Consider the following 14,597-nt stretch of genomic DNA (forward strand, 5'->3'; position numbering starts at 1 on the left):
ACTCAGTAATGAGCACTCCTGGTTTGAGATAACACAGAGATTTTCTGTAATTTCTCTTCCTTATAATGCAGTGTGATAGTCACCTGCCCTTGCACCATACGTGGAGTGACCCCTGAACCGTGCAGTTGACTCGTGGATGGTTTGAGAAATTCAGGCTTCAGCCACTGTACCATATCAGACAGAATGGACACTCCCGCATCTGCTTCCAACTTCAAATTGTTTTTTGTCGCCTTTGACAATGATATCCGTACTCCAAAAGGTCTCCTTTTGCCCAAGGGAGGCACTTTGTGTTCCCCTGAATTTTCCATTCCCTGGATACGGCTTGATCTGATTGGTCTCCCTTTAAATCTTTGAGAAGGAGATGTTCAGTTGCCACTTCAAAGAATGAAAGGAGTTAATCATACCTCGGGCATGATGCTCTGCCTGTCCGACGGGACAGTCTTTATGCCTATGGGGTATATTCGTGCCACAAGGGGAGCACTGGATAAGGGCAGAGACTGCCCTCTCTTCGTTCTGGCTCTGCTGCCTAGTGGCTACGCTGGTATCTCCATCGCTCACAAACTGGGCTGAGGCGTTGGTCTGACTCCACAAAGGGTCTCTATCACCCTGCATTAAAACTCGGGTTCTGCTCCCGTAGCTCTGTCTGTTTCGCTAATTTTTAAAAATTCATTCACGGGATGTGGGCATCGCTGGCTGGGCCCAGCATTTATTGCCCCATCCCTAATTGCCCCTTGAGAAGGTGGTGGGTGAGCTGTCTTCTTGAGCCGCTGCAGTCCATGTGGTGTAGGTACACCCACAGTGCTGTTAGGGAGGGAGTTCCAGGATTTTGACCCAGCGACAATGAAGGAACGGCCGATATATTTCCAATGGATTGACAAATGCTTGAGACCGTTCTAGACAGTTTCTTTACTTGTTCCGTTACCATCGTTCCTTTTGCCATTTAATCTGTCCAGCCTAATCTTCCCTTTTATCCTTACCGGCTTAAAACCCCTGTTACATCTCTAGTTTCAACCAATTTTGATGACAGGTCACCAGTCTGAAACATTGGATGGAATTTGGCTGTATAATGTGGCGAGCCGTTCAAAAGTCCATTGACTTCAGCAGGACTGTACAATCCCACGGCTATAAAATTCCACCCATTAACTTCGTATCTCCACAGGTACTGCCTGGCCTGCTGAGCAATTCCAGTGTTTCCTGGTTTTGTTTCTGTAGATCACAGCTTCAGGGCTCACGTACTGGTAGACAGATTGCGTTCGATTGGTTCTGTGGTGGACTGCAACCTACAGTGAAAATGGGCCAAGTTGTACAAATTCAGCACCTGGGGGTTATTTTAGCATCAGTTTTTTACTCAGGCAGTGCTTCTGAGGTCAGTGTTGCAATTTCCCCCCCCCCCGCCCCCATTCCCTGCTTTTGAGAAATGAGCTCTGGGCCATAGAGGCGTTTGTCATCATAAATGCAAAAAAGAGAGTTTCATTTCCCTAACGCCTTTCACAACCTCAGGACGTCCCAAACCACTTCACCAGCCAATTAAATATTTTAGAAGTGTTGCTACTGTCTTCATGTCCGAAACACAGCGACCAATTTGTAGTCACGTGTAGGTAGGTAGCCCTTACCTGGTCTGGCCTACGTATGACTCCAGACCCACATTGACCCACTCGGACACTGCCCACAGGCAGTGGGTGCCACTGATATCGTTATTGCTAATGCTGCCTAGCTTGCCACTTCACTTATTGCCCCCCTTTTACTGTTTCACTCACTGTCCTACTGCCAACCCCTGGCCACTCTGCTCACCACCCTGGTTGCTGCCTGTGGACAGCGAGGGAGCAGGGCAGCAGGGCGGTCAGGTGGTGAGGGGTCAGCAGGCGGTGAGGTGGTGAGCAAACCGTGATCCCGGGGATTTCTAACTGGCGTTTTGGGGTTCGATATTCTGTGAAAACTGCAACCCTTAAACATGGTGAAATAAACGCATTTTAATTGATGCTCCCACTTGTTAAAACATCTTTACACTGCTCAATATTGCAGGGGGTCCTATTCTTTGTTGCAGGCAGCCAACTGCAGTGTCACTGGTAGTGGCGTCACGGGCACTAGGGCTGCACGTCTGGTGAATGCGCCCCCTGCAGTTGTGGTGGCAGCAAATGCAGCCTTAGGAAACACGGCAGCCAATTTGCCCGCAGCAAACTCCCACAGACAGCAACACGATAACGGCCCGGAATTTTCAGGCGGGCTTGCCGGGAGCGGGCGGGGACGGTTGCCGCCCGCAATCAGCTCCGCGCCGCCATTTTGTGCGGGGGGGCCGATTAAGGCCTGCCCAGCGTATGACACGAGCCATGGCGCTCAGCGCTACCTGTGCAGACGTGGGGAGGAGGGAGGGAGTTGGGGCCCGCTCGTGGATGAGGTTTCCTAAAAAAACGCGAAGGCCGCTTGACCGTTTCGCCTGCCCAACAACCTTGAGGTTGGACGGGGCAGCGCTAACAATTATGGTAATCGGTTCCTTAATGGCCTTAATAGGTCCGTTTACCTATCAGCAGGCGCGCGGTCGACTCTGGCGCGCGCCCGCCGAACGAAATATCGCAGGACTGCGCGATGACATCAGGACGCACGCCCGACGTCATCGCGCGTTATTTTACACGTTGGCGTGTGGGGCCCGCTCCCACACACCGACTGAAAAATCCTGCCCAATGGCCAGATCATCTAGGAGTTTGTTTTTGTCTACGTGATGTTGGCTGAGGGATAAATATTGGCCTGCAGGCCATGGAGAACTTCCCCTGCTTCTCTTCAAAATAGTGGCCATGGGATCTTTTCCATCCACCTGAGAGGGCAAACAGGGCCTTGGTTTAACGTCCCGGTGAAAGACTCCTGCGGTATTGCACTGGAGGACCAGCCCGCGATGTTGTGCTTCAAGTCTCCAAGGGAGAAATTTCTTCACCCAGAGAGTGGAATTCGCTACCACAGAAAGTAGCTGAGGCCAAAACATTGTATGTTTTCAAGAAGGAGTTAGATATAACTCTTGGGGCGAAAGGGATCAAAGGATATGGGGAGGAAGCGGGAGCCAGGCTACTGAGTTGGATGATCAGCCATGATCACAATGAATGGCGGAGCAGGCTCGAAGGGCCGAATGGCCTACTCCTGCTGCTAGTTTCTATGTAAGTCCTGGAGTACAACTTGAATGCACAACACTCTGACTCAGGAGGCAAGATTGTTACCAATTGAGCCACAGAATGCATCCCCATTTTAATAACGTAATTAACTAAATAAGGAGAAACTGTTTCCAATTGTTGGATGGTCGATAATCTGAGAAACACACAGACATAAGGTAATTGATAAAAGAACCAAAGGTGAGGTGATTGGGTTTATTTTAACACAGCGATTTGTTACAAATGCACATCTACAGTTATTTTTTCTATATGAGCCGCTCAGTCTCATCATAGAATTATAGTATAGCACAGCACAGAGGAGGCCGTTCAGCCTATCAAGTCCGTACTGGCTCTTTAAAAGAACAATCCAGTTAGTCCCACTCCCCCTGCTCTTTCCTCATCACCCTGCAATATTTTTCTCCATCAATTATTTATCCAAATCTCTTTTGAAAACTACCACTGAAGCTGTATCCATCATCCTCTCAGGTAGTGTAATCTAAACCCTATCCATTCGCTGTGTAATAAAGTTTTCTCATGTTGTTCTGGTTCTTCTGTCAATCACGTTAAATCTATGCTCTCTGGTTAGCAACCTTTCCGCCTTTATTTCTCTTTATCTTTATTTACTCTGTCTAAATCCTTAATGATTTTAAATCCTTCCCTACTGTCAGGAGAACAACTCCACAGCTTCCTCAGTCCGTCCAAGTAGAGGTAATTCCTCAGTCCCGGAACCATTCTCGTAAGCATTGGCTGTGCTCCAATACTCTAAAGCACACAGTATTCTAGGCTTCATTAATAGCGGCATAGAGTACAAGAGCAAGGAGGTTATGATGAACTTACATAAGACACTGGTTAGACCTCAGCTGGAGTATTATGTACAGTTCTGGGCACCACACTATAGGAAGGATGTGAACACATTGGAGACAGTGCAGAAGAGGTTTACGAGAATGGTTCCAGGGATGAGACACTTCAGTTATGAGGAAAGATTGGAGAAGTTGGGACTGTTTTCCTTAGAGAGGGGAAGGCTGAGAGGAGACTTGATAGAAGTTTTCAAAATCGTGAGGGGCCTGGACAGGGTAGATAGGGAGAAACTGTTCCCGCTCGTAAACGGATCGAGAACCAGGGGGCACAGTTTTAAAGTGTTTTGCAAAAGAAGCAAATGCGAGGTGAGATAAAGCTTTCTCACACAGCGAGTGGTTAGGGTTTGGAATGCACTGTCTGGAAATGTGGTGCAGGCAGATACAATTGAGGCATTCAAGAGGGGATTGGATGATTATTTAAATAGAAACAATGTGCAGGGTTACGGGGAAAAGGCAGGAGATTGGCACTAAGCTAAAATGCTCAGAGAGCCGGTCCAGACACGATGGGCTGAATGGCCTCCTTCTGCACTGTAACAATCCTGTGATTCTGTGATTCTGTGAAAACCTTCCCACCTTTCCTAGTGTGTGGTGCCCAGAATTGGGCACAATGCTCCAGCTGGAGATAAACCAGCGTTTCACAAAGGTTTAATGTAACATCCTGTCTTTTGTACTCTGTACCTCTAATTATAAAGCCCAAATCCCATATCCCAGAAAAAAAAAACCCAGTAAAACTTGCCTGAACATTGGAGAGAGTGCAGAGGAGATTCACAAGAGGAAGAACTGTCGCTATGAGGATAGATTGGAGAGGTTGGGACTGTTTTCCTTGGAGAAAAGAAGGCTGAGAGGAGACTCGATAGAGGAGATTCAAGATCCTGAGGGGTACGGACAGGGTAAATAGTGAGAAACTGTTCCCACTCAAGAGAACATCAAGAACGAGAGGGCACAGATTCCAAATAATTGGAAAAAGGAGTGAACGTGATGTGAGGAAAAATATTTTCACCCAGAGGGCTTTTGGAGTCTGGAACAAACTTCCTGTCAAGGAGGGGAAGGCAGGTTTGATTGAGGCATTCAAAAGAGATTGCATTGCTACCCGAAAAGAAAGAATGTGCAAAGTTACGGAGATCAGGCAGGGGAGTGGGACTAGGTAGAATGTTCTTTCGGAAAGCCAATGCAGAACTCCAGTATTACTGGTGCCAGTATTTTTACAGGGATTTGAAAATTCTGAACTGGTTTAATCCTACTGTCCTATTTGTCCCACACACTCAAACTCTTTGTTTTACAAGCTATTATCAATTTCCACTTTTATTTCAAGTATGTTTTTTTACTGGAGAATTCCAAATTCTAACTGTGCTCCATAGAAACTTTATTAATAATATCTTTACACACACACACACGTACACACACATGCAAATCTGTTTGCCATTTATATCTACAGTAGAATTTTCATAAGCCAATAGCGTCTTGTGATATGAAATCTGCATCTTTGTTCTCTTCTCTGCTTGAACCAATATAAACAAATCTGTTTCCTCAACTCTTGCAGGTACAGCTAATCCTTTAGACACACTTGCACTCAGTTGAGTTCTTTCAACGGGAGATGTTGATGCAATCATGAACACTGTAGAATCATTTCCTGATACTTTGTTTCTCTGCTCCTTATATGATCTATAAGAGGCCCAGTCACTGCACTTATTTCACCTGATAACCACCTGGGTCCTTCTCCAAAATTTTTCACCTATACCGTCTCTCCTATGGTAAACTTCCTGTCACAACTCTGCCAGTCATGTCTAGTTTTCTGACTTCCCTGACTGCTTTCCACCCTCCCCCCCCACCCCCCCCCCTAAATTTGGCATTACTAAACTCAATCTCATTCAGAGACGGCATTTCATCAATGTGACACCTGTTGTTGTGTGAGGGGTGGTCCTATAATGGAACAGAAAACGTGCTAGCTCGGGCGCTATGGAGTCTCCAGTTAATTTCCTCATGCCAGTTTGAACTGCTGTCCCGGCCAGTCCGTTCGAGGAAGGGTGGCACTGTGAAGTTTTTGCATGAGTGATACCGGTGAGGCTGATAAACCGCTGAAACTCAGCCCTCGTAAATGCCGTGCTGCTATCTGATATGACCGCTTCCGATAGTCCACTGATGGCGAAACTTCGATGTAGCTTGTCAATTGCAGCAGAAGATGTTGGTGACTTCACCTCATATATATGTCCATCCATTTTGAGTGAGCATCAACACTGAGGAGAAACATCGTTCCCATAAAAGGTCCCCCATAGCCAACATGCAATCGCACCCATGGCCTTTCTGGTCACTGCCAAGTGTGTAACGGAGCTGTTGGAGGTAACTTTTGCACTTGCTGACACTGCATACAACTTCTCACTGAGCTCTCTATTTCTCCATCCGTCCCGGGCCACCATAGATAGCTGCGTATTCTGGTCTTCATTCAGGAAACACCTGGATGTCCTTTTGGAGGAACAATCACTCGAGCTCCCCACAATAAGGTACCATCCTGGCTGGTTATCTCATAACCTCTGTGAAAATACAGTTTCATTTTGTCAGATTCCTGCTCTTGTGACCAACAAGTGAAGAACTTGTTCTCGTACTTTAGATAAGACTGGGTTTCCACTTGTCCAATCTCTGATCTGTCTGGCACATACTGGGGATGAACGTAAGAAGTTCAATAATCAAACGAGTTCTTGAGGAACTGGAACATCCTCATCGTTTTCTTTCAAAGGCAAATGACTAAGTGCATCAGCGTTTGCAATCTGATATCCAGGCCTGTGGATGAAAGTATATTCATACGTTGCCAGAACCAATGCCCATCTCTGTATCCTTGCTGAGGCTGTGGGGTGGTATAGCCTTGTCCTCACTGAACAATCCTAGCAAAGGCTAGTGGTCCGAAACGATAGTAAAATGACGACCGTGTACGTACTGGTGAAATTTCTTGACACCAAAGATGACTGACAGATCTTTTTCTATCTGTGAGTATCCCTTTTCCGCTGTGTTGAGCGTTCCTGATACATATCCAATAGGCCGTTCTGAGTCATCGTCCATTCGATGGGAGAGCACTGCTCCCACTCCATAAGGAGATGCGTCACATGTCAAAACTAACTCTTTTTTTTAGTCAAAATGTACTAACAGGGTGAATGAGTGTAACAGCTGTTTCACTTTTGTGAAAGCTTCTTTCTGTGGCGTTTGCCAAGACCAATGTTGGTTTTTCTTGAGTGGGTAATACGAGGATTGCCAGTTCTGTCAACAAATCAGGCAAGAAACATCCATAGTATATGATCATCCCCAAGGATGGTTTGAGCTTGGAGGTGTTCTTTGGCGCTAGTGCCCCTCTTATGGCTCTCACTCTTTCCTCAACCAGGTGGAGGCTTGTGAATCCACCCTGTGACCTAAACAAATTACCTCTTTCACTTGGAACCTGCACTTTTCTATTTTTAAAACACACTCTCACCTGTGAGAAACATTTCAAAACTTCTTCCAAGTTTGCCAAATGCTCCTTTTCAGTGAGACCTATCACCAGAACGTCATCTAAATAAACGACAATGTGGGGCAATCCCTGCGGTAAACTTTCCATTGTTCTCTGGGACATGGCGCAAGCTGAGGATATACCAAAAAAGCAAACGGGTATATTGGTCACAACACTTTGTGTGTATTAATTGTGACAAATTTCCAGGAGGCCTTCTCTAACTCCAATTGTTGATAAGCATGACTCACATCAAGCTTCCTGTAGGCATACAGGTCTTCAATTTTTGGTATAGGGCATCTGTCCAACTTAGCCACGTTATTAACTGTCAATTTGTAGTCTCCACAAATTTGGACGCTTTGGTCGGGTTTAAGGACGGGGACTATTGGTGCTGCCCATTCTGAGAACTGCACAGGTCGTGTCACTCCCAGTTTCTCTAATCTATCCAATTTGGCATCTACCTTTTCCCACATTGCATAAGGTACTGGTCTCACCTTCATGAGCAGGGGGGTAGTGTCTGGATCCACATGAGTTTTTGCTTGTAGCCCCTGGATCTTCCCGAGTTCATCTTGGAAACTGAGGTGTATTTATGTAGTCGCTCCGGTACCCCACTGGCTCTCAGCTGGAAGATCTCAGTCCAATCCAATTTAATTTCTTTCAGCCAGTTTCGTCCAAGGAGACTTGGCCCCTCACCTGCTGCCGCCATCAAGGGTAAGTTTACGAATTGACTTCTGCACTGCACAGTAACCCTTCCCATGCCTTTGATTTTGATGTCTTCTCCCGTGTAAGTTTTCAATTCGGCATCTGTTTCTTCCAAGTGTAATTCACATTCTCCATAATTCAGGTATGTGAAGGTATGCTCACCTATTACCGTAATGGATGCCCCTGTGTCCACTTTCATTCTGATAGGTCTATCATTCACCCTCACTGTTACATAGATTGGTTCTGCTCTTCCTACCTTTAAATTATACAACTGAATAAGTATCTGAATCTTTTACTTCAGGCTCTCCTACATTATGGATCTCACAGGCGTTTTCTCTTTTGATTGAAAGTCTGCCTGATTCGATGTCGTATGAGGTGTCTGTTTCGATGACAGTAAAAACATTCGACTTTTTGAAACTTTCAATCATGACAAGGCTGTCGGCTTCCACCTCTGTGACCATTATTCCACGTTTTCGCTGCTAAGTCATTTCTTTTTATTTGTCTGCAAGCGGTGGCTGCTTCCCACTTCTCATCAGACCTGAGCGTTTTCGCGCCCTTTTTGGCTGGGGCTCCCTCCCCCTGCAATGTCATTAACTTGGAAAAAGAACGTGAGGCGTTCAACATAATGAGACCGATCGTCCGCAGTTGGGTCAAAGGGATCAACCCTTCCAAACTGCGGCAGGCTTCGGGGAGACTGCTTCAACCACTAGGACAGAAATTCTACTTACAACCACCGTGCGAGGTACGGCCTGATTTCGGTTCACTCGATTTCCTTCCTCGCTTTTTCTTGCTTTTTCCTCGTCGCCAGTTTGTTGGATCCTGGTTGCAGTTTGTTTCGGGATGGCTGAGTTGGTACCGTAGACAGAGTAGATCATCAGGCAGTTCTTATGTAGAACACATTCTATTTATTTACAAAGGAACTCAGCATCTACACATGTGTGCTTACAACTCAAACACTGTCACTGTCTACATCACAGACTCTAACTCTAGACTACTCACTACTGACTACTAAGGTAGCCCGTGCTACTCTGCTATTGGATACTGATATCATGTGATCTTCCATAAATACCATTCTTCTTAAAGGTATGTTACACATCAGATTACCACACTAGGTCTAACAACAACTTGCATTTATATAGCGCCTTTATGGTTGTGAACAATCCTACCATGCTTACAGGAGCCTAATAAGACAATAATACACATCAAGTCAAGGGAGGAGGTAGGACAGCTAACTGATGGTCCTTCAGGGAAGGAAATCTGCCATCTTTACCTGGTCAGGCCTACATGTGACTCCAAACCCACAGCAAATGTGGTTGACACTTAACTGCCCTCTGAAATGGCCTAGCAAGCCACTCCGTTCAAGGGCAATTAGGGATGGGCAACAAATGTTTGCCTTGCCAGTGACACCCACGTCCCACGAGAGAATAAAGAAAAACTGAAAGCTTGGCCAGAGAGGTAGGTTGTAATGAGGGTCTTAAGGGAAGAGAGAGAACTAGAGAGGCAGAGAGATTTAGGGAGAGAATTTTAAAGTTTAGGGCCCAGGAAGCTGAAGTCACAGCTGCCAATGTTGGGTTAAAGGAAACCAGGGGTGCACAAGAGAGGAGAGTTTTGAACGCATCAAAGGTATCCCCGTAGGGCAATGGCTACCTGATCAGATCATTGTTCACCATGTTTTGAGCAAACTCACAAATGGACTGAAGGCCACCACTTTTGGACCTGAAAGTGTCCAGTCTCCCTCAAACTACTCTGAAAAGGCAAAGTATGTAAAGAATTCTGAACACGTTAAGCAAACCGTTTCACGATGCTACAATGCAATGGCTACACAAGTGGTATTTTCCACTAACAGGGTCCCGCCGTCAGTCCAAAAAGACATTCTGCCCACCACGCAATTGAGCAACGTCGTGTAAGAATTTCAGTGCTGGTGCGATGCCAGGTACAGAGGCCATACATCCCTGTGATTGGCTGATTACCCGTAATAGGCAGAGTACAGACTGTACTCAACCAGCCCGCGCTTGCAAAACCCAGAACAAACCGTCTACTGTTAGATGTGATTCCGCCATTGGGCAGCACTTGCTGAGCAATCCTGAGTGCGTTAATAGCTACACTAACAACCAACTTAAGATAATCAGTTGAGCTTGTAACATGGCTCATTTACACTTGCTGCAAGTGACATATATTCATACACAGGGACCCATTCTCTGCAAACAAAAGGGATATGTTCAAGCCTCGTCACCTTTTTGAATTACCCGGGCGCTTGGAGAGCCTATGGCGCCCTGTTGCTTGCAGTCATGGCAACATCAGAGGGGGCTAAAGTAGAGGGACGGAATATTGGGAGGGAGCAGGATGATCAGCAGAGATACTATCTACACTGATTTAAAGCAACTGGCAAAAGAAGCAATGGCGACATGAGGAAAAACTTGTCTACGCAGTGGGTGGCTAGGATCTGGAGTGCACTGTCTGAGTGTGGTGGAGGCAGGTTCAGTCGAGGCCCCCGAAAGAGAATTGGATCATTATCTGAAGAGAAAAAAAATCGCAGGGCTATATGGACTCGGTGAGTTGCTCTTTCGGAGAGCCATCACCGACACAGTGGGCTGGAATGGGTTCCTTCTGTGCTGTAACCATTCTATGATCCTAAATCGCGTATATTCAAATTTCCCCCCCACTGAACATGGCTGTAGGAGGGGGCTGGACTCTTGCTAGATATAGCAGGAAAAAAAATGGAAGAGTTATAGAGGAAGATCAGGGAAGAGTGGAGCTAGTTGGATAAATCTTTCAAACAGCCATCACAGGCACGATGGGCTGTAAAACCTCCTCCTACCCTGCATCATTTTATGATCCTATAAGGTGAACTGAACACAGTGAACAGTACATTGTTATTTGTCCATATCTTTTCTAGGGATTACAGAATGACAGCTTTAAATAGATTTGTATTTTCAATCTCTATGAGAGATTAACATGAGTTGCAAATCATGTCATGCTTTATGCAAAGGTACAAAGGTCAAGAAGGTACAAGGAACTTGTTTTCTTGGGGGGTGGGGGGTGGGGGGTCGGAGGGCAGGGTCTGAGGCCAAGGCAATACAAGACGAGGGGGAAGAGGTTAGACACGACAAAACAGGACATTTACAACTGGAAAAGCTCCCGAAGGATTAAACCCACGAGTGGGGAGTGAATGCAAGGTGTGGGGTTCCAGGGGGAAAATGGTGTTGGAGTTGGGGGTACAGGCTGAGGCAGTGTAAGAAGAACCCCATCAGCGATAGAGAAATCAAAAGCAGAGTGCCTGCAGATACAGCCATAGCTAACATGCATTCTGAAGTCATGGAGGAAAGCAACAACCTGCATTTATATAGCGCCATTAACCAAGTAAAAAGTCCTAAGGCCCTCCAGAGAAGTCCTTTACCTGATGGTTTATATATTGAACTTCTTGCCCAAGCCCTCTCCCAAAGGTTGGATCCTGACCATGAATAATACACGAAACAATACTAGTGTCATTCCAATTTTAAGAGCTGCATATCTATACAGGTTTAAATAAACAACAATAACTTGCATTTATATAGTGTCTTAGAATGTTAAAATCAAGACGTTGCTTGACCAGGAGACAATGCAAGGCAGCAAGTTCGGGGGTGGTAGGCAAATAGGAATTGCTCCTGTTTTGTTTAATTGTTTGGTGTTTGTGTGTGTCAGTTCTGTGTGCTGAGTGCTGTTAGCCAAGCCTGTGGGTGTAATTACAGAGAAAGAAAAATTGAAAGCTGGTAGCTGCAGACATTTTTTAAAAAAACAATTGTAATAATGTCCTGTTCACACATGGAATATGGTGTGTGTCATCTCTGCACATCTTCAAGGTACAAAAACACAACAGCTGTGAGTTAAGACATGGCCATCGCATTTATATAGCACTTCTCATTGCCTCAGGATGTCTCAAAGCACTTTACAGCCAATTAAGTACCTTTTGAAATGTTGTCACTATTGTAATGTAGGAAATGTGCACACAGCAAGATCCCACAAATGGCAGAAATAAATCATCTATTTTACCGGTAGTCACTTGGTAATACAGAACTTGAATATTGCTGAAAAGAGAGATGTGTTGCTGAAGCTTTGTGTCTTGCTCTCGTCAAGACAAATGCAAGAATGCCAAATTTCAAGTGATCACAACAATTTATACTGCAGGAGAACTGGGTGCTGATTGGTTGCCAAGCCGATTCTGATTGGCTGAGGCATTGCATGGAGAAAGCAATGGGGAACTAGAAGCGAAATACATTCACACGCAGGGACCCACTCTCTGCAAACGAGACGAAAACTGAATGTTCAAACCTTGCACCTTTTTTGAACTACGGGAGCCTACAGTACCGTTGCTTTCTCCATGGCAATGCCTGAGCCAATCAGAATCGGCTTGGCAACCAATCAGCACCCAGTTCTCCTGCAGTATAAATTGTTGTGATCATTTGAAATTTGGCATTCTTGCATTTGTCCCGATGAACACAAGAGGAAGGCTTGTCTCTTTTTTCAGTGATATTTTACCGAAGCCGATCGAGGGATAAGTATTGGCCAGAAAATTCCTCTACTCATCCGAAAAGACAACGCCCCTGACAGCCTCTCAGTACTGCTCGGGAGTGTCAGCCTAGATTTTTGTGCTCAAGGCCCCGCAGTGGGGTTTGAACCCTCAGTCAGACAGTTAGAGGCGAAAGTGCCACCCACTGAACCATAGGTGACCCCTGAACTCAAGCGTGACTATATGGGCGTGGTACAAGAGGGCTTGTGAAACCGCACCCAACAAAGCGGTGAGGGTGGACTTAAAGGGGGAACTTTGAAGAGGAAAGCGTGAGGGGGAAATTAAATTTTAATTGATGGGAAGTAAACAACCCTCCAATTAGATGGTTGCGCTGTTGGAGTTCGGGTTGGTCAGGCACCGCTCTCCCTGGGGGAGGAGGTGTCTATCTATACCGGTGAGTTTGAGCTGGCATGTGTTCCTAGTTCTGATCAGCCTTTCAGTCGCGTCCCCTCGAGCAGATCTCCAGTGGGAACTGTCTCAGGGCAACGGCATCAAGGTGGGTGGCACAAACGATACAAAGGAACCCTAAAAAAAAAGAGCCTTACAACCTTCTGCAATGCGGACAACCTCGCTCGGAGGGGAACAAAAAAATACCGCAGCCGACCGGCCCATGTGGAGGCGAGCGCTGCAACCTGGTCCAGCGTATTTCGAGGACCACCTGAGCCAAACTCGCACCGTGCCCACTGTAACCAGAGGAAGGCCAGAGGAAGGCCAGAGGTGGCGCAGCTGCAGAACTTCCCCCCAAGCACCAAGGACGCCAACGTGATCTGCCAGTTCTGTGGACATCCATGCCAATCTCACGCTGGACTCTTCCATCAGGAGAGGACTCATTCAAGACAATGGAGTCACATATAGCTTGGGTACGCTGGAATACTGAAGAGTCTACCATCACACCACATCCAACCATCACACCACATCCAACCATCACACCACATCCAACCATCACACCACATCCAACCATCACACCAGATCCACCATCACACCACATCCAACCATCACACCACATCCAACCATCACACCACATCCACCATCACACCACATCCAACCATCACACCACATCCAACCATCACACCACATCCACCATCACACCACATCCAACCATCACACCACATCCAACCATCACACCACATCCAACCATCACACCAGATCCACCATCACACCACATCCAACCATCACACCACATCCAACCATCACACCACATCCACCATCACACCACATCCAACCATCACACCACATCCAACCATCACACCACATCCAACCATCACACCACATCCAACCATCACACCAGATCCACCATCACACCACATCCAACCATCACACCACATCCAACCATCACACCAGATCCACCATCACACCACATCCAACCATCACACCACATCCAACCATCACACCAGATCCACCATCACACCACATCCAACCATCACACCACATCCAACCATCACACCAGATCCACCATCACACCACATCCAACCATCACACCACATCCAACCATCACACCACATCCAACCATCACACCACATCCAACCATCACACCAGATCCACCATCACACCACATCCAACCATCACACCACATCCAACCATCACACCACATCCAACCATCACACCAGATCCACCATCACACCACATCCAACCATCACACCAGATCCACCATCACACCACATCCAACCATCACACCACATCCAACCATCACACCACATCCAACCATCACACCACATCCAACCATCACACCACATCCAACCATCACACCAGATCCACCATCACACCACATCCAACCATCACACCACATCCAACCATCACACCAGATCCACCATCACACCACATCCAACCATCACACCACATCCAACCATCACACCAGATCCACCATCACACCACATCCAACCATCACACCA

The 14,597-nt window shown here is 46.5% G+C and overlaps 1 protein-coding gene across 2 annotated transcripts in view; it reads left to right on the plus strand.

The window, feature by feature from the left end:
- LOC144686882 (tubulin alpha-1D chain) overlaps positions 1–14,597 on the plus strand; it is a 917,839-nt gene that overhangs the window by 798,327 nt on the left and 104,915 nt on the right. The gene's annotated exons all lie outside the window — the stretch shown is intronic.

This window comes from Cetorhinus maximus, chromosome 11 (genome assembly GCF_964194155.1).
Source record: "Cetorhinus maximus chromosome 11, sCetMax3.hap1.1, whole genome shotgun sequence".
In the NCBI taxonomy this organism is placed as follows: Eukaryota; Metazoa; Chordata; class Chondrichthyes; order Lamniformes; family Cetorhinidae; genus Cetorhinus; species Cetorhinus maximus.